Genomic DNA, 16,316 nt, shown 5'->3' with positions numbered 1-16,316 from the left:
TAGCTTTCAATCCAACAAACAGTTAAGACATTAAACCAAAAACTGTCAGGACGGCTGAGTTGGCTCAGGCCCCAGTCACAAGGTGTAATTCTTTCCATGGTGAATTGGGGCTTCTGGGCTCAAGATTGGTCTATCGTCACAAGGATAATTTATACAAAATGCGTTCTTCAGTACTCTGTGGTACATTTTTAAACCACCCACATGTAACGAGGCTCATCAACATCTTGTCAGGATGGCTGAGCGGTCTAAGGCGCCAGACTCAAGGTGTAATCTTCCAATGGTAAATGGAGGCTTCTGGTCTCCAAATGGAGGCGTGGGTTCAAGTCCCACTCCTGACAAATAATTTTGTTTGAATTTAAGGGGATCATCTTGGCTGTTGGGATGGCTTTTTGGGGACAACTCAGTGGAAGGTTTGAGTCGCACTGTGGACCATAGAAAAAAAAGACAAAATATAGAAGATACATCAATTTGGCAGTTTGCCGTAGTATAATTTGTATATTCAACCAACAATGAAGACCATCCCAAATTGAGTGGCAGGATGGTCGAGTGGTCTAAGTCGCTGGACTTAGGATGATCCCCTTCCTCTGAGCGGTTAGGCCTTCTAGTCTTTGAATGGACCCGTGGGTTCAAATCCCACTCCGGACAAGTTCTTTCATGTGATGTTTTGGGTACTGTGTTGGCTGTCCGACAGTTTCTTCAATATTGATCAGTTCCATGTTTGTGTACCATAATAACAAGTACAAAATATATAAAATTCGAGTGTTTGGCATTGCGCCGTCTTTTAGCTTTCAATCCAACAAACAGTTAAGACATTAAACCAAAAACTGTCAGGACGGTTGAGTTGGCTCAGGCCCCAGTCACAAGGTGTAATTCTTTCCATGGTGAATTGGGGCTTCTGGGCTCAAGATTGGACGACTGTCACGAGAATAATTTATATGCAGTGCAAGTCCTTCAATACTCCGTGGTACATTTTTAAACCACCCACATGTGAAGAGCATAATCAACACCTTGTCTGGATGGCCAAGCGGTCTAAGGCGCCAGGCTTAAGGTGTTAATCTTCCAATATTAAATTGGGACTTCTGGTCTCCGGATGGAGGCGTGGGTTCAAATCCCACTCCTGACAAATACTTTAGTTTGAATTTCAGGGGATCATCTTGGCTGTTGGGATGGCTTTTTGGGGACAACTCAGTGGAAGGTTTGAGTCGCACTGTGGACCATAGAAAAAAAGACAAAATATAGAAGATACATCTATTTGGCAGTTTGCCGAAGTATAATTTGTATATTCAACCAACAATAAAGACCAACTCCCATTGACTGCCAGGTTTCCCGAGTGGTCTAAGTCGCCAGACTCAAGGCGTACTCTTTTCTCTGAGGAATTTGGCCTTCTGGTCTTTGAATGGACCCGTGGGTTCAAATCCCACTCCGAACAAGTTCTTTCATGTAATGTTTTGGGTACTGTGTTGGCTGTGCGACAGTTTCTTCAATATTGATCAGTTCCATGTTTGTGTACCATAATAACAAGTACAAAATATATCAAATTCAAGTGCTTGGCATTGCGCCGTCTTTTAGCTTTCAATCCAACAAACAGTTAAGACATTAAACCAAAAACTGTCAGGACGGTTGAGTTGGCTCAGGCCCCAGTCACAAGGTGTAATTCTTTCCATGGTGAATTTGGGCTTCTGGGCTCAAGATTGGACGACTGTCACGAGGATAATTTATATAAAGTGCAAATCCTTCAATACTCCGTGGTACATTTTTAAACCACCCACATGTGAAGAGGACAATCAACACCTTGTCAGGATGGCCGAGCGGTCTGAGCCGCCAGACTCAAGGCGTTCATCTTCCAATAGTAAATTGGGGCTTCTGGTCTCCGGGTGGAGGCGTGGGTTCAAATCCCACTCCTGACAAATTCTTTTGTTTGAATTTAAGGGGTTCATCTTGGCTGTTTGGAAGGTTTTTTGGGGACAACTCAGTGGAAGGTTTGAGTCGCACTGTGGACCATAGAAAAAAATGAAAAAATATAGAAGATGCATCTATTTGGCAGTTTGTCGTAGGATAATTTGTATATTCAACCCACAATGAAGACCATCCCAGATTGAATGTAAGCATGGTCGTGTGGTCTAAGGTGGCAGACTTAGTACGCATCCCTTATTCTGAGGAATTAGGCCTTCTGGTCTCCGAATGGAACCATGGGTTCAAATCCCACTCCGGACAAGTTCGTTCATTTGATGTTTTGGGAACTGAGTTGGCTGTGTGACAGTTTCTTCAAGATTGATCAGTTCCACGTTTGTGTACCACAGTAACAAGGACAAAATATATTTGAAAGAAAGTGCTTGGCATTGCACCCCCTTTTAGGTTTCAATCCAACAAACAGTGAAGACATTTAACCAAAAACCGTCAGGACGGTTGAGTTGGCTCAGGCCCCAGTCACAAGGTGTAATTCTTTCCATGGTGAATTGGGGCTTCTGGGCTCAAGATTGGACGACTGTCACGAGGATAATTTATATAAAGTGCAAGTCCTTCAATACTCCGTGGTACATTTTTAAACCACCCACATGTGAAGAGCATAATCAACACCTTGTCAGGATGGCCGAGCGGTCTAAGGCGCCAGACTTAAGGTGTTAATCTTCCAATATTAAATTGTGGCTTCTGGTCTCCAGATGGAGGCGTGGGTTCAAGTCCCACTCCTGACAAATACTTCAGTTTGAATTTCAGGGGATCTTCTTGGCTGTTGGGATGGCTTTTTGGGGACAACTCAGTGGAAGGTTTGAGTCGCACTGTGGACCATAGAAAAAAAGACAAAATATAGAAGATACATCTATTTGGCAGTTTGCCGAAGTATAATTTGTATATTCAACCAACAATAAAGACCAACTCCCATTGACTGCCAGGTTTCCCGAGTGGTCTAAGTCGCCAGACTCAAGACGTACTCTCTTCTCTGAGGAATTAGGCCTTCTGGTCTTTGAATGGACCCGTGGGTTCAAATCCCACTCCGAACAAATTCTTTCATGTGATGTTTTGGGTACTGTGTTGGCTGTGCGACAGTTTCTTCAATATTGATCAGTTCCATGTTTGTGTACCATCATAACAAGTACAAAATATATCAAATTCAAGTGCTTGGCATTGCGCCGTCGTTTAGCTTTCAATCCAACAAACAGTTAAGACATTAAACCAAAAACTGTCAGGACGGCTGAGTTTGCTCAGGCCCCAGTCACAAGGTGTAATTCTTTCCATGGTGAATTTGGGCTTCTGGGCTCAAGATTGGACGACTGTCACGAGGATAATTTATATAAAGTGCAAATCCTTCAATACTCCGTGGTACATTTTTAAACCACCCACATGTGAAGAGGACAATCAACACCTTGTCAGGATGGCCGAGCGGTCTAAGGCGCCAGACTCAAGGCATTAATCTTCCAATATTAAATTGGGGCTTCTGGTCTCCGGATGGAGGCGTGGGTTCAAATCCCACTCCTGACAAATTCTTTTGTTTGAATTTAAGGGGATCATCTTGGCTGTTTGGAAGGTTTTTTGGGGACAACTCAGTGGAAGGTTTGAGTCGCACTGTGGACCATAGAAAAAAATGAAAAAATATAGAAGATGCATCTATTTGGCAGTTTGTCGTAGGATCATTTGTATATTCAACCCACAATGAAGACCATCCCAAATTTAATGTAACCCTGGTCGTGTGGTCTAAGGTGGCAGACTTAGTACGCATCCCTTTTTCTGAGGAATTAAGCCTTCAGGTCTCCAAATGGAACCATGGGTTCAAATCCCACTCCGGACAAGTTCGCTCATTTGATGTTTTGGGAACTGAGTTGGCTGTGTGACAGTTTCTTCAAGATTGATCAGTTCCACGTTTGTGTACCACAGTAACAAGGATAAAATATATTTGAAAAAAAGTGCTTGGCATTGTACCCCCTTTTAGGTTTCAATCCAACAAACAGTAAAGATATTTAACCAAAAACCGTCAGGACGTCTGAGTTGGCTCAGGCCCCAGTCACAAGGTGTAATTGTTTCCATGATGAATATGGGCTTCTGGGCTCAAGATTGGTCTATCGTCACAAGGATAATTTATACAAAATGCAAGTCCTTCAGTACTCTGTGGTACATTTTTAAACCACCCACATGTAACGAGGCTCATCGACATCTTGTCAGGATGGCCGAGTGGTCTAAGGCGCCAGACTCAAGGTGTAATCTTCCAATGGTAAATGGAGGCTTCTTGTCTCCAAATGGAGGCGTGGGTTCAAGTCCCACTCCTGACAAATACTATTGTTTGAATTTAAGGGGATCATCTTGGCTGTTGGGATGGCTTTTTGGGGACAACTCAGTGGAAGGTTTGAGTCGCACTGTGGACCATAGAAAAAAAAGACAAAATATAGAAGATACATCAATTTGGCAGTTTGCCGTAGTATAATTTGTATATTCAACCAACAATGAAGACCATCCCAAATTGAGTGGCAGGATGGTCGAGTGGTCTAAGTCGCTGGACTTAGGACGATCCCCTTCCTCTGAGCGGTTAGGCCTTCTGGTCTTTGAATGGACCCGTGGGTTCAAATCCCACTCCGCACAAGTTCTTTCATGTGATGTTTTAGGTACTGTGTTGGCTGTGCGACAGTTTCTTCAATATTGATCAGTTCCATGTTTGTGTACCATAATAACAAGTACAAAATATATAAAATTCGAGTGTTTGGCATTGCGCCGTCTTTTAGCTTTCAATCCAACAAACAGTTAAGACATTAAACCAAAAACTGTCAGGACGGTTGAGTTGGCTCAGGCCCCAGTCACAAGGTGTAATTCTTTCCATGGTGAATTGGGGCTTCTGGGCTCAAGATTGGACGACTGTCACGAGGATAATTTATATAAAGTGCAAGTCCTTCAATACTCCGTGGTCCATTTTTAAACCACCCACATGTGAAGAGCATAATCAACACCTTCTCAGGATGGCCGAGCGGTCTAAGGCGCCAGACTTAAGGTGTTAATCTTCCTATATTAAATTGGGGCTTCTGGTCTCCAGATGGAGGCGTGGGTTCAAGTCCCACTCCTGACAAATACTTTAGTTTGAATTTCAGGGGATCATCTTGGCTGTTGGGATGGCTTTTTGGGGACAACTCAGTGGAAGGTTTGAGTCGCACTGTGGACCATAGAAAAAAAGACAAAATATAGAAGATACATCTATTTGGCAGTTTGCCGAAGTATAATTTGTATATTCAACCAACAATAAAGACCAACTCCCATTGACTGCCAGGTTTCCCGAGTGGTCTAAGTCGCCAGACTCAAGTTGTACTCTTATCTCTGAGGAATTAGGCCTTCTGGTCTTTGAATGGACCCGTGGGTTCAAATCCCACTCCGGACAAGTTCTTTCATGTGATGTTTTGGGTACTGTGTTGGCTGTGCGACAGTTTCTTCAATATTGATCAGTTCCATGTTTGTGTACCATAATAACAAGTACAAAATATATAAAATTCGAGTGTTTGGCATTGCGCCGTCTTTTAGCTTTCAATCCAACAAACAGTTAAGACATTAAACCAAAAACTGTCAGGACGGTTGTGTTGGCTCAGGCCCCAGTCACAAGGTGTAATTCTTTCCATGGTGAATTGGGGCTTCTGGGCTCAAGATTGGACGACTGTCACGAGGATAATTTATATAAAGTGCAAGTCCTTCAGTACTCTGTGGTACATTTTTAAACCACCCACATGTAACGAGGGTCATCAACATCTTGTCAGGATGGCCGAGCGGTCTAAGGCGCCAGACTCAAGGTGTAATCTTCCAATGGTAAATGGAGGCTTCTGGTCTCCAAATGGAGGCGTGGGTTCAAGTCCCACTCCTGACAAATACTATTGTTTGAATTTAAGGGGATCATCTTGGCTGTTGGGATGGCTTTTTGGGGACAACTCAGTGGAAGGTTTGAGTCGCACTGTGGATCATAGAAAAAAAAGACAAAATATAGAAGATACATCAATTTGGCAGTTTGCCGTAGTATAATTTGTATATTCAACCAACAATGAAGACCATCCCAAATTGAGTGGCAGGATGGTCGAGTGGTCTAAGTCGCTGGACTTAGGACGATCCCCTTCCTCTGCGCGGTTAGGCCTTCTGGTCTTTGAATGGACCCGTGGGTTCAAATCCCACTCCGGACAAGTTCTTTCATGTGATGTTTTGGGTACTGTGTTGGCTGTGCGACAGTTTCTTCAATATTGATCAGTTCCATGTTTGTGTACCATAATAACAAGTACAAAATATATAAAATTCGAGTGTTTGGCATTGCGCCGTCTTTTAGCTTTCAATCCAACAAACAGTTAAGACATTAAACCAAAAACTGTCAGGACGGTTGAGTTGGCTCAGGCCCCAGTCACAAGGTGTAATTCTTTCCATGGTGAATTGGGGCTTCTGGGCTCAAGATTGGTCTATCGTCACAAGGATAATTTATACAAAATGCAAGTCCTTCAGTACTCTGTGGTACATTTTTAAACCACCCACATGTGAAGAGCATAATCAACACCTTGTCTGGATGGCCAAGCGGTCTAAGGCGCCAGGCTTAAGGTGTTAATCTTCCAATATTAAATTGGGGCTTCTGGTCTCCAGATGGAGGTGTGGGTTCAAGTCCCACTCCTGACAAATACTTTAGTTTGAATTTCAGGGGATCATCTTGGCTGTTGGGATGGCTTTTTCGGGACAACTCAGTGGAAGGTTTGAGTCGCACTGTGGACCATAGAAAAAAAGACAAAATATAGAAGATACATGTATTTGGCAGTTTGCCGAAGTATAATTTGTATATTCAACCAACAATAAAGACCAACTCCCATTGACTGCCAGGTTTCCCGAGTGGTCTAAGTCGCCAGACTCAAGACGTACTCTTTTCTCTGAGGAATGAGGCCTTCTGGTCTTTGAATGGACCCGTGGGTTCAAATCCCACTCCGGACAAGTTCTTTCATGTGATGTTTTGGGTACTGTGTTGGCTGTGCGACAGTTTCTTCAATATTGATCAGTTCCATGTTTGTGTACCATAATAACAAGTACAAAATATATAAAATTCGAGTGTTTGGCATTGCGCCGTCTTTTAGCTTTCAATCCAACAAACAGTTAAGACATTAAACCAAAAACTGTCAGGACGGTTGAGTTGGCTCAGGCCCCAGTCACAAGGTGTAATTCTTTCCATGGTGAATTGGGGCTTCTGGGCTCAAGATTGGACGACTGTCACGAGAATAATTTATATGCAGTGCAAGTCCTTCAATACTCCGTGGTACATTTTTAAACCACCCACATGTGAAGAGCATAATCAACACCTTGTCTGGATGGCCAAGCGGTCTAAGGCGCCAGGCTTAAGGTGTTAATCTTCCAATATTAAATTGGGGCTTCTGGTCTCCAGATGGAGGTGTGGGTTCAAGTCCCACTCCTGACAAATACTTTAGTTTGAATTTCAGGGGATCATCTTGGCTGTTGGGATGGCTTTTTCGGGACAACTCAGTGGAAGGTTTGAGTCGCACTGTGGACCATAGAAAAAAAGACAAAATATAGAAGATACATCTATTTGGCAGTTTGCCGAAGTATAATTTGTATATTCAACCAACAATAAAGACCAACTCCCATTGACTGCCAGGTTTCCCGAGTGGTCTAAGTCGCCAGACTCAAGACGTACTCTTTTCTCTGAGGAATTAGGCCTTCTGGTCTTTGAATGGACCCGTGGGTTCAAATCCCACTCCGGACAAGTTCTTTCATGTGATGTTTTGGGTACTGTGTTGGCTGTGCGACAGTTTCTTCAATATTGATCAGTTCCATGTTTGTGTACCATAATAACAAGTACAAAATATATAAAATTCGAGTGTTTGGCATTGCGCCGTCTTTTAGCTTTCAATCCAACAAACAGTTAAGACATTAAACCAAAAACTGTCAGGACGGTTGAGTTGGCTCAGGCCCCAGTCACAAGGTGTAATTCTTTCCATGGTGAATTGGGGCTTCTGGGCTCAAGATTGGACGACTGTCACGAGGATAATTTATATAAAGTGCAAGTCCTTCAATACTCCGTGGTCCATTTTTAAACCACCCACATGTGAAGAGCATAATCAACACCTTGTCAGGATGGCCGAGCGGTCTAAGGCGCCAGACTTAAGGTGTTAATCTTCCAACATTAAATTGGGGCTTCTGGTCTCCAGATGGAGGCGTGGGTTCAAGTCCCACTCCTGACAAATACTTTAGTTTGAATTTCAGGGGATCATCTTGGCTGTTGGGATGGCTTTTTGGGGACAACTCAGTGGAAGGTTTGAGTCGCACTGTGGACCATAGAAAAAAAGACAAAATATAGAAGATACATCTATTTGGCAGTTTGCCGAAGTATAATTTGTATATTCAACCAACAATAAAGACCAACTCCCATTGACTGCCAGGTTTCCCGAGTGGTCTAAGTCGCCAGATTCAAGACGTACTCTTTTCTCTGAGGAATTAGGCCTTCTGGTCTTTGAATGGACCCGTGGGTTCAAATCCCACTCCGAACAAGTTCTTTCATGTGATGTTTTGGGTACTGTGTTGGCTGTGCGACAGTTTCTTCAATATTGATCAGTTCCATGTTTGTGTACCATAATAACAAGTACAAAATATATAAAATTCGAGTGCTTGGCATTGCGCCGTCTTCTAGCTTTCAATCCAACAAACAGTTAAGACATTAAACCAAAAACTGTCAGGACGGCTGAGTTGGCTCAGGCCCCAGTCACAAGGTGTAATTCTTTCCATGGTGAATTGGGGCTTCTGGGCTCAAGATTGGTCTATCGTCACAAGGATAATTTATACAAAATGCAAGTCCTTCAGTACTCTGTGGTACATTTTTAAACCACCCACATGTAACGAGGCTCATCAACATCTTGTCAGGATGGCCGAGCGGTCTAAGGCGCCAGACTCAAGGTGTAATCTTCCAATGGTAAATGGAGGCTTCTGGTCTCCAAATGGAGGCGTGGGTTCAAGTCCCACTCCTGACAAATACTATTGTTTGAATTTAAGGGGATCATCTTGGCTGTTGGGATGGCTTTTTGAGGACAACTCAGTGGAAGGTTTGAGTCGCACTGTGGACCATAGAAAAAAAAGACAAAATATAGAAGATACATCAATTTGGCAGTTTGCCGTAGTATAATTTGTATATTCAACCAACAATGAAGACCATCCCAAATTGAGTGGCAGGATGGTCGAGTGGTCTAAGTCGCTGGACTTAGGACGATCCCCTTCCTCTGAGCGGTTAGGCCTTCTGGTCTTTGAATCGACCCGTGGGTTCTAATCCCACTCCGGACAAGTTCTTTCATGTGATGTTTTGGGTACTGTGTTGGCTGTGCGACAGTTTCTTCAATATTGATCAGTTCCATGTTTGTGTACCATAATAACAAGTACAAAATATATAAAATTCGAGTGTTTGGCATTGCGCCGTCTTTTAGCTTTCAATCCAACAAACAGTTAAGACATTAAACCAAAAACTGTCAGGACGGTTGAGTTGGCTCAGGCCCCAGTCACAAGGTGTAATTCTTTCCATGGTGAATTGGGGCTTCTGGGCTCAAGATTGGACGACTGTCACAAGGATAATTTATATGCAGTGCAAGTCCTTCAATACTCCGTGGTACATTTTTAAACCACCCACATGTGAAGAGCATAATCAACACCTTGTCAGGATGGCCGAGCGGTCTAAGGCGCCAGACTTAAGGTGTTAATCTTCCAATATTGAATTGGGGCTTCTGGTCTCCAGATGGAGGTGTGGGTTCAAGTCCCACTCCTGACAAATACTTTAGTTTGAATTTCAGGGGATCATCTTGGCTGTTGGGATGGCTTTTTCGGGACAACTCAGTGGAAGGTTTGAGTCGCACTGTGGACCATAGAAAAAAAGACAAAATATAGAAGATACATCTATTTGGCAGTTTGCCGAAGTATAATTTGTATATTCAACCAACAATAAAGACCAACTCCCATTGACTGCCAGGTTTCCCGAGTGGTCTAAGTCGCCAGACTCAAGACGTACTCTTTTCTCTGAGGAATTAGGCCTTCTGGTCTTTGAATGGACCCGTGGGTTCAAATCCCACTCCGGACAAGTTCTTTCATGTGATGTTTTGGGTACTGTGTTGGCTGTGCGACAGTTTCTTCAATATTGATCAGTTCCATGTTTGTGTACCACAATAACAAGTACAAAATATATCAAATTCGAGTGTTTGGCATTGCGCCGTCTTTTAGCTTTCAATCCAACAAACAGTTAAGACATTAAACCAAAAACTGTCAGGACGGTTGAGTTGGCTCAGGCCCCAGTCACAAGGTGTAATTCTTTCCATGGTGAATTGGGGCTTCTGGGCTCAAGATTGGACGACTGTCACGAGGATAATTTATATAAAGTGCAAGTCCTTCAATACTCCGTGGTACATTTTTAAACCACCCACATGTGAAGAGCATAATCAACACCTTGTCAGGATGGCCGAGGGGTCTAAGGCGCCAGACTTAAGGTGTTAATCTTCCAATATTAAATTGGGGCTTCTGGTCTCCAGATGGAGGCGTGGGTTCAAGTCCCACTCCCGACAAATACTTTAGTTTGAATTTCAGGGGATCATCTTGGCTGTTGGGATGGCTTTTTGGGGACAACTCAGTGGAAGGTTTGAGTCGCACTGTGGACCATAGAAAAAAAGACAAAATATAGAAGATACATCTATTTGGCAGTTTGCCGAAGTATAATTTGTATATTCAACCAACAATAAAGACCAACTCCCATTGACTGCCAGGTTTCCCGAGTGGTCTAAGTCGCCAGACTCAAGACGTACTCTTTTCTCTGAGGAATTAGGCCTTCTGGTCTTTGAATGGACCCGTGGGTTCAAATCCCACTCCGAACAAGTTCTTTCATGTGATGTTTTGGGTACTGTGTTGGCTGTGCGACAGTTTCTTCAATATTGATCAGTTCCATGTTTGTGTACCATAATAACAAGTACAAAATATATAAAATTCGAGTGCTTGGCATTGCGCCGTCTTCTAGCTTTCAATCCAACAAACAGTTAAGACATTAAACCAAAAACTGTCAGGACGGCTGAGTTGGCTCAGGCCCCAGTCACAAGGTGTAATTCTTTCCATGGTGAATTGGGGCTTCTGGGCTCAAGATTGGACGACTGTCACGAGGATAATTTATATAAAGTGCAAGTCCTTCAATACTCCGTGGTACATTTTTAAACCACCCACATGTGAAGAGCATAATCAACACCTTGTCAGGATGGCCGAGGGGTCTAAGGCGCCAGACTTAAGGTGTTAATCTTCCAATATTAAATTGGGGCTTCTGGTCTCCAGATGGAGGCGTGGGTTCAAGTCCCACTCCCGACAAATACTTTAGTTTGAATTTCAGGGGATCATCTTGGCTGTTGGGATGGCTTTTTGGGGACAACTCAGTGGAAGGTTTGAGTCGCACTGTGGACCATAGAAAAAAAGACAAAATATAGAAGATACATCTATTTGGCAGTTTGCCGAAGTATAATTTGTATATTCAACCAACAATAAAGACCAACTCCCATTGACTGCCAGGTTTCCCGAGTGGTCTAAGTCGCCAGACTCAAGACGTACTCTTTTCTCTGAGGAATTAGGCCTTCTGGTCTTTGAATGGACCCGTGGGTTCAAATCCCACTCCGAACAAGTTCTTTCATGTGATGTTTTGGGTACTGTGTTGGCTGTGCGACAGTTTCTTCAATATTGATCAGTTCCATGTTTGTGTACCATAATAACAAGTACAAAATATATAAAATTCGAGTGCTTGGCATTGCGCCGTCTTCTAGCTTTCAATCCAACAAACAGTTAAGACATTAAACCAAAAACTGTCAGGACGGCTGAGTTGGCTCAGGCCCCAGTCACAAGGTGTAATTCTTTCCATGGTGAATTGGGGCTTCTGGGCTCAAGATTGGTCTATCGTCACAAGGATAATTTATACAAAATGCGTTCTTCAGTACTCTGTGGTACATTTTTAAACCACCCACATGTAACGAGGCTCATCAACATCTTGTCAGGATGGCTGAGCGGTCTAAGGCGCCAGACTCAAGGTGTAATCTTCCAATGGTAAATGGAGGCTTCTGGTCTCCAAATGGAGGCGTGGGTTCAAGTCCCACTCCTGACAAATACTTTAGTTTGAATTTCAGGGGATCATCTTGGCTGTTGGGATGGCTTTTTGGGGACAACTCAGTGGAAGGTTTGAGTCGCACTGTGGACCATAGAAAAAAAAGACAAAATATAGAAGATACATCAATTTGGCAGTTTGCCGTAGTATAATTTGTATATTCAACCAACAATGAAGACCATCCCAAATTGAGTGGCAGGATGGTCGAGTGGTCTAAGTCGCTGGACTTAGGACGATCCCCTTCCTCTGAGCGGTTAGGCCTTCTAGTCTTTGAATGGACCCGTGGGTTCAAATCCCACTCCGGACAAGTTCTTTCATGTGATGTTTTGGGTACTGTGTTGGCTGTCCGACAGTTTCTTCAATATTGATCAGTTCCATGTTTGTGTACCATAATAACAAGTACAAAATATATAAAATTCGAGTGTTTGGCATTGCGCCGTCTTTTAGCTTTCAATCCAACAAACAGTTAAGACATTAAACCAAAAACTGTCAGGACGGTTGAGTTGGCTCAGGCCCCAGTCACAAGGTGTAATTCTTTCCATGGTGAATTGGGGCTTCTGGGCTCAAGATTGGACGACTGTCACGAGGATAATTTATATAAAGTGCAAGTCCTTCAATACTCCGTGGTACATTTTTAAACCACCCACATGTGAAGAGGATAGTCAACACCTTGTCAGGATGGCCGAGCGGTCTAAGGCGCCAGACTCAAGGTGTTAATCTTCCAATATTAAATTGGGGCTTCTGGTCTCCGGGTGGAGGCGTGGGTTCAAATCCCACTCCTGACAAATTCTTTTGTTTGAATTTAAGGGGTTCATCTTGGCTGTTTGGAAGGTTTTTTGGGGACAACTCAGTGGAAGGTTTGAGTCGCACTGTGGACCATAGAAAAAAATGAAAAAATATAGAAGATGCATCTATTTGGCAGTTTGTCGTAGGATAATTTGTATATTCAACCCACAATGAAGACCATCCCAGATTGAATGTAAGCATGGTCGTGTGGTCTAAGGTGGCAGACTTAGTACGCATCCCTTATTCTGAGGAATTAGGCCTTCTGGTCTCCGAATGGAACCATGGGTTCAAATCCCACTCCGGACAAGTTCGCTCATTTGATGTTTTGGGAACTGAGTTGGCTGTGTGACAGTTTCTTCAAGATTGATCAGTTCCACGTTTGTGTACCACAGTAACAAGGACAAAATATATTTGAAAGAAAGTGCTTGGCATTGCACCCCCTTTTAGGTTTCAATCCAACAAACAGTGAAGACATTTAACCAAAAACCGTCAGGACGGTTGAGTTGGCTCAGGCCCCAGTCACAAGGTGTAATTCTTTCCATGGTGAATTGGGGCTTCTGGGCTCAAGATTGGACGACTGTCACGAGGATAATTTATATAAAGTGCAAGTCCTTCAATACTCCGTGGTACATTTTTAAACCACCCACATGTGAAGAGCATAATCAACACCTTGTCAGGATGGCCGAGCGGTCTAAGGCGCCAGACTTAAGGTGTTAATCTTCCAATATTAAATTGGGGCTTCTGGTCTCCAGATGGAGGCGTGGGTTCAAGTCCCACTCCTGACAAATACTTCAGTTTGAATTTCAGGGGATCTTCTTGGCTGTTGGGATGGCTTTTTGGGGACAACTCAGTGGAAGGTTTGAGTCGCACTGTGGACCATAGAAAAAAAGACAAAATATAGAAGATACATCTATTTGGCAGTTTGCCGAAGTATAATTTGTATATTCAACCAACAATAAAGACCAACTCCCATTGACTGCCAGGTTTCCCGAGTGGTCTAAGTCGCCAGACTCAAGACGTACTCTCTTCTCTGAGGAATTAGGCCTTCTGGTCTTTGAATGGACCCGTGGGTTCAAATCCCACTCCGAACAAGTTCTTTCATGTGATGTTTTGGGTACTGTGTTGGCTGTGCGACAGTTTCTTCAATATTGATCAGTTCCATGTTTGTGTACCATCATAACAAGTACAAAATATATCAAATTCAAGTGCTTGGCATTGCGCCGTCGTTTAGCTTTCAATCCAACAAACAGTTAAGACATTAAACCAAAAACTGTCAGGACGGCTGAGTTTGCTCAGGCCCCAGTCACAAGGTGTAATTCTTTCCATGGTGAATTTGGGCTTCTGGGCTCAAGATTGGACGACTGTCACGAGGATAATTTATATAAAGTGCAAATCCTTCAATACTCCGTGGTACATTTTTAAACCACCCACATGTGAAGAGGACAATCAACACCTTGTCAGGATGGCCGAGCGGTCTAAGGCGCCAGACTCAAGGCATTAATCTTCCAATATTAAATTGGGGCTTCTGGTCTCCGGATGGAGGCGTGGGTTCAAATCCCACTCCTGACAAATTCTTTTGTTTGAATTTAAGGGGATCATCTTGGCTGTTTGGAAGGTTTTTTGGGGACAACTCAGTGGAAGGTTTGAGTCGCACTGTGGACCATAGAAAAAAATGAAAAAATATAGAAGATGCATCTATTTGGCAGTTTGTCGTAGGATAATTTGTATATTCAACCCACAATGAAGACCATCCCAAATTTAATGTAACCCTGGTCGTGTGGTCTAAGGTGGCAGACTTAGTACGCATCCCTTTTTCTGAGGAATTAAGCCTTCAGGTCTCCGAATGGAACCATGGGTTCAAATCCCACTCCGGACAAGTTCGCTCATTTGATGTTTTGGGAACTGAGTTGGCTGTGTGACAGTTTCTTCAAGATTGATCAGTTCCACGTTTGTGTACCACAGTAACAAGGATAAAATATATTTGAAAAAAAGTGCTTGGCATTGTACCCCCTTTTAGGTTTCAATCCAACAAACAGTAAAGATATTTAACCAAAAACCGTCAGGACGTCTGAGTTGGCTCAGGCCCCAGTCACAAGGTGTAATTGTTTCCATGATGAATATGGGCTTCTGGGCTCAAGATTGGTCTATCGTCACAAGGATAATTTATACAAAATGCAAGTCCTTCAGTACTCTGTGGTACATTTTTAAACCACCCACATGTAACGAGGCTCATCGACATCTTGTCAGGATGGCCGAGTGGTCTAAGGCGCCAGACTCAAGGTGTAATCTTCCAATGGTAAATGGAGGCTTCTTGTCTCCAAATGGAGGCGTGAGTTCAAGTCCCACTCCTGACAAATACTATTGTTTGAATTTAAGGGGATCATCTTGGCTGTTGGGATGGCTTTTTGGGGACAACTCAGTGGAAGGTTTGAGTCGCACTGTGGACCATAGAAAAAAAAGACAAAATATAGAAGATACATCAATTTGGCAGTTTGCCGTAGTATAATTTGTATATTCAACCAACAATGAAGACCATCCCAAATTGAGTGGCAGGATGGTCGAGTGGTCTAAGTCGCTGGACTTAGGACGATCCCCTTCCTCTGAGCGGTTAGGCCTTCTGGTCTTTGAATGGACCCGTGGGTTCAAATCCCACTCCGGACAAGTTCTTTCATGTGATGTTTTAGGTACTGTGTTGGCTGTGCGACAGTTTCTTCAATATTGATCAGTTCCATGTTTGTGTACCATAATAACAAGTACAAAATATATAAAATTCGAGTGTTTGGCATTGCGCCGTCTTTTAGCTTTCAATCCAACAAACAGTTAAGACATTAAACCAAAAACTGTCAGGACGGTTGAGTTGGCTCAGGCCCCAGTCACAAGGTGTAATTCTTTCCATGGTGAATTGGGGCTTCTGGGCTCAAGATTGGACGACTGTCACGAGGATAATTTATATAAAGTGCAAGTCCTTCAATACTCCGTGGTCCATTTTTAAACCACCCACATGTGAAGAGCATAATCAACACCTTCTCAGGATGGCCGAGCGGTCTAAGGCGCCAGACTTAAGGTGTTAATCTTCCTATATTAAATTGGGGCTTCTGGTCTCCAGATGGAGGCGTGGGTTCAAGTCCCACTCCTGACAAATACTTTAGTTTGAATTTCAGGGGATCATCTTGGCTGTTGGGATGGCTTTTTGGGGACAACTCAGTGGAAGGTTTGAGTCGCACTGTGGACCATAGAAAAAAAGACAAAATATAGAAGATACATCTATTTGGCAGTTTGCCGAAGTATAATTTGTATATTCAACCAACAATAAAGACCAACTCCCATTGACTGCCAGGTTTCCCGAGTGGTCTAAGTCGCCAGACTCAAGTCGTACTCTTTTCTCTGAGGAATTAGGCCTTCTGGTCTTTGAATGGACCCGTGGGTTCAA

General features: G+C 43.3%; 12 non-coding genes across 12 annotated transcripts; all 12 read left to right on the top strand.

Annotated features, from left to right (window-relative positions):
• The first annotated feature begins 2,580 nt into the window (after positions 1-2,580).
• Positions 2,581-2,693, top strand: trnal-uaa (transfer RNA leucine (anticodon UAA)). The gene is made up of 2 exons: positions 2,581-2,618; positions 2,648-2,693. It is a non-coding gene; the product is annotated as a tRNA-Leu (tRNA).
• A 671-nt stretch (positions 2,694-3,364) lies between these two features.
• On the top strand, positions 3,365-3,477 carry trnal-caa (transfer RNA leucine (anticodon CAA)). The gene is made up of 2 exons: positions 3,365-3,402; positions 3,432-3,477. It is a non-coding gene; the product is annotated as a tRNA-Leu (tRNA).
• Positions 3,478-4,150: 673 nt separating this feature from the next.
• Positions 4,151-4,262, top strand: trnal-caa (transfer RNA leucine (anticodon CAA)). Its single transcript has 2 exons — positions 4,151-4,188; positions 4,217-4,262. It is a non-coding gene; the product is annotated as a tRNA-Leu (tRNA).
• Positions 4,263-5,718: 1,456 nt separating this feature from the next.
• trnal-caa (transfer RNA leucine (anticodon CAA)) lies at positions 5,719-5,830 on the top strand. Its single transcript has 2 exons — positions 5,719-5,756; positions 5,785-5,830. It is a non-coding gene; the product is annotated as a tRNA-Leu (tRNA).
• A 2,240-nt stretch (positions 5,831-8,070) lies between these two features.
• Positions 8,071-8,183, top strand: trnal-uaa (transfer RNA leucine (anticodon UAA)). Its single transcript has 2 exons — positions 8,071-8,108; positions 8,138-8,183. It is a non-coding gene; the product is annotated as a tRNA-Leu (tRNA).
• Positions 8,184-8,854: 671 nt separating this feature from the next.
• trnal-caa (transfer RNA leucine (anticodon CAA)) lies at positions 8,855-8,966 on the top strand. The gene is made up of 2 exons: positions 8,855-8,892; positions 8,921-8,966. It is a non-coding gene; the product is annotated as a tRNA-Leu (tRNA).
• A 672-nt stretch (positions 8,967-9,638) lies between these two features.
• trnal-uaa (transfer RNA leucine (anticodon UAA)) lies at positions 9,639-9,751 on the top strand. Its single transcript has 2 exons — positions 9,639-9,676; positions 9,706-9,751. It is a non-coding gene; the product is annotated as a tRNA-Leu (tRNA).
• Positions 9,752-10,422: 671 nt separating this feature from the next.
• On the top strand, positions 10,423-10,535 carry trnal-uaa (transfer RNA leucine (anticodon UAA)). Its single transcript has 2 exons — positions 10,423-10,460; positions 10,490-10,535. It is a non-coding gene; the product is annotated as a tRNA-Leu (tRNA).
• Positions 10,536-11,206: 671 nt separating this feature from the next.
• Positions 11,207-11,319, top strand: trnal-uaa (transfer RNA leucine (anticodon UAA)). The gene is made up of 2 exons: positions 11,207-11,244; positions 11,274-11,319. It is a non-coding gene; the product is annotated as a tRNA-Leu (tRNA).
• Positions 11,320-12,772: 1,453 nt separating this feature from the next.
• Positions 12,773-12,885, top strand: trnal-caa (transfer RNA leucine (anticodon CAA)). Its single transcript has 2 exons — positions 12,773-12,810; positions 12,840-12,885. It is a non-coding gene; the product is annotated as a tRNA-Leu (tRNA).
• Positions 12,886-13,558: 673 nt separating this feature from the next.
• On the top strand, positions 13,559-13,671 carry trnal-uaa (transfer RNA leucine (anticodon UAA)). Its single transcript has 2 exons — positions 13,559-13,596; positions 13,626-13,671. It is a non-coding gene; the product is annotated as a tRNA-Leu (tRNA).
• Positions 13,672-14,342: 671 nt separating this feature from the next.
• On the top strand, positions 14,343-14,455 carry trnal-caa (transfer RNA leucine (anticodon CAA)). Its single transcript has 2 exons — positions 14,343-14,380; positions 14,410-14,455. It is a non-coding gene; the product is annotated as a tRNA-Leu (tRNA).
• The last annotated feature ends 1,861 nt before the right edge of the window (positions 14,456-16,316 follow it).

The sequence above is a fragment of the Idiotropiscis lumnitzeri genome, chromosome 12 (assembly GCF_059441095.1).
Source record: "Idiotropiscis lumnitzeri isolate Australia: NSW breed Sydney's pygmy pipehorse chromosome 12, RoL_Ilum_1.0, whole genome shotgun sequence".
In the NCBI taxonomy this organism is placed as follows: domain Eukaryota; kingdom Metazoa; phylum Chordata; class Actinopteri; order Syngnathiformes; family Syngnathidae; genus Idiotropiscis; species Idiotropiscis lumnitzeri.
This window is presented reverse-complemented; position numbering and strand designations above follow the sequence as displayed.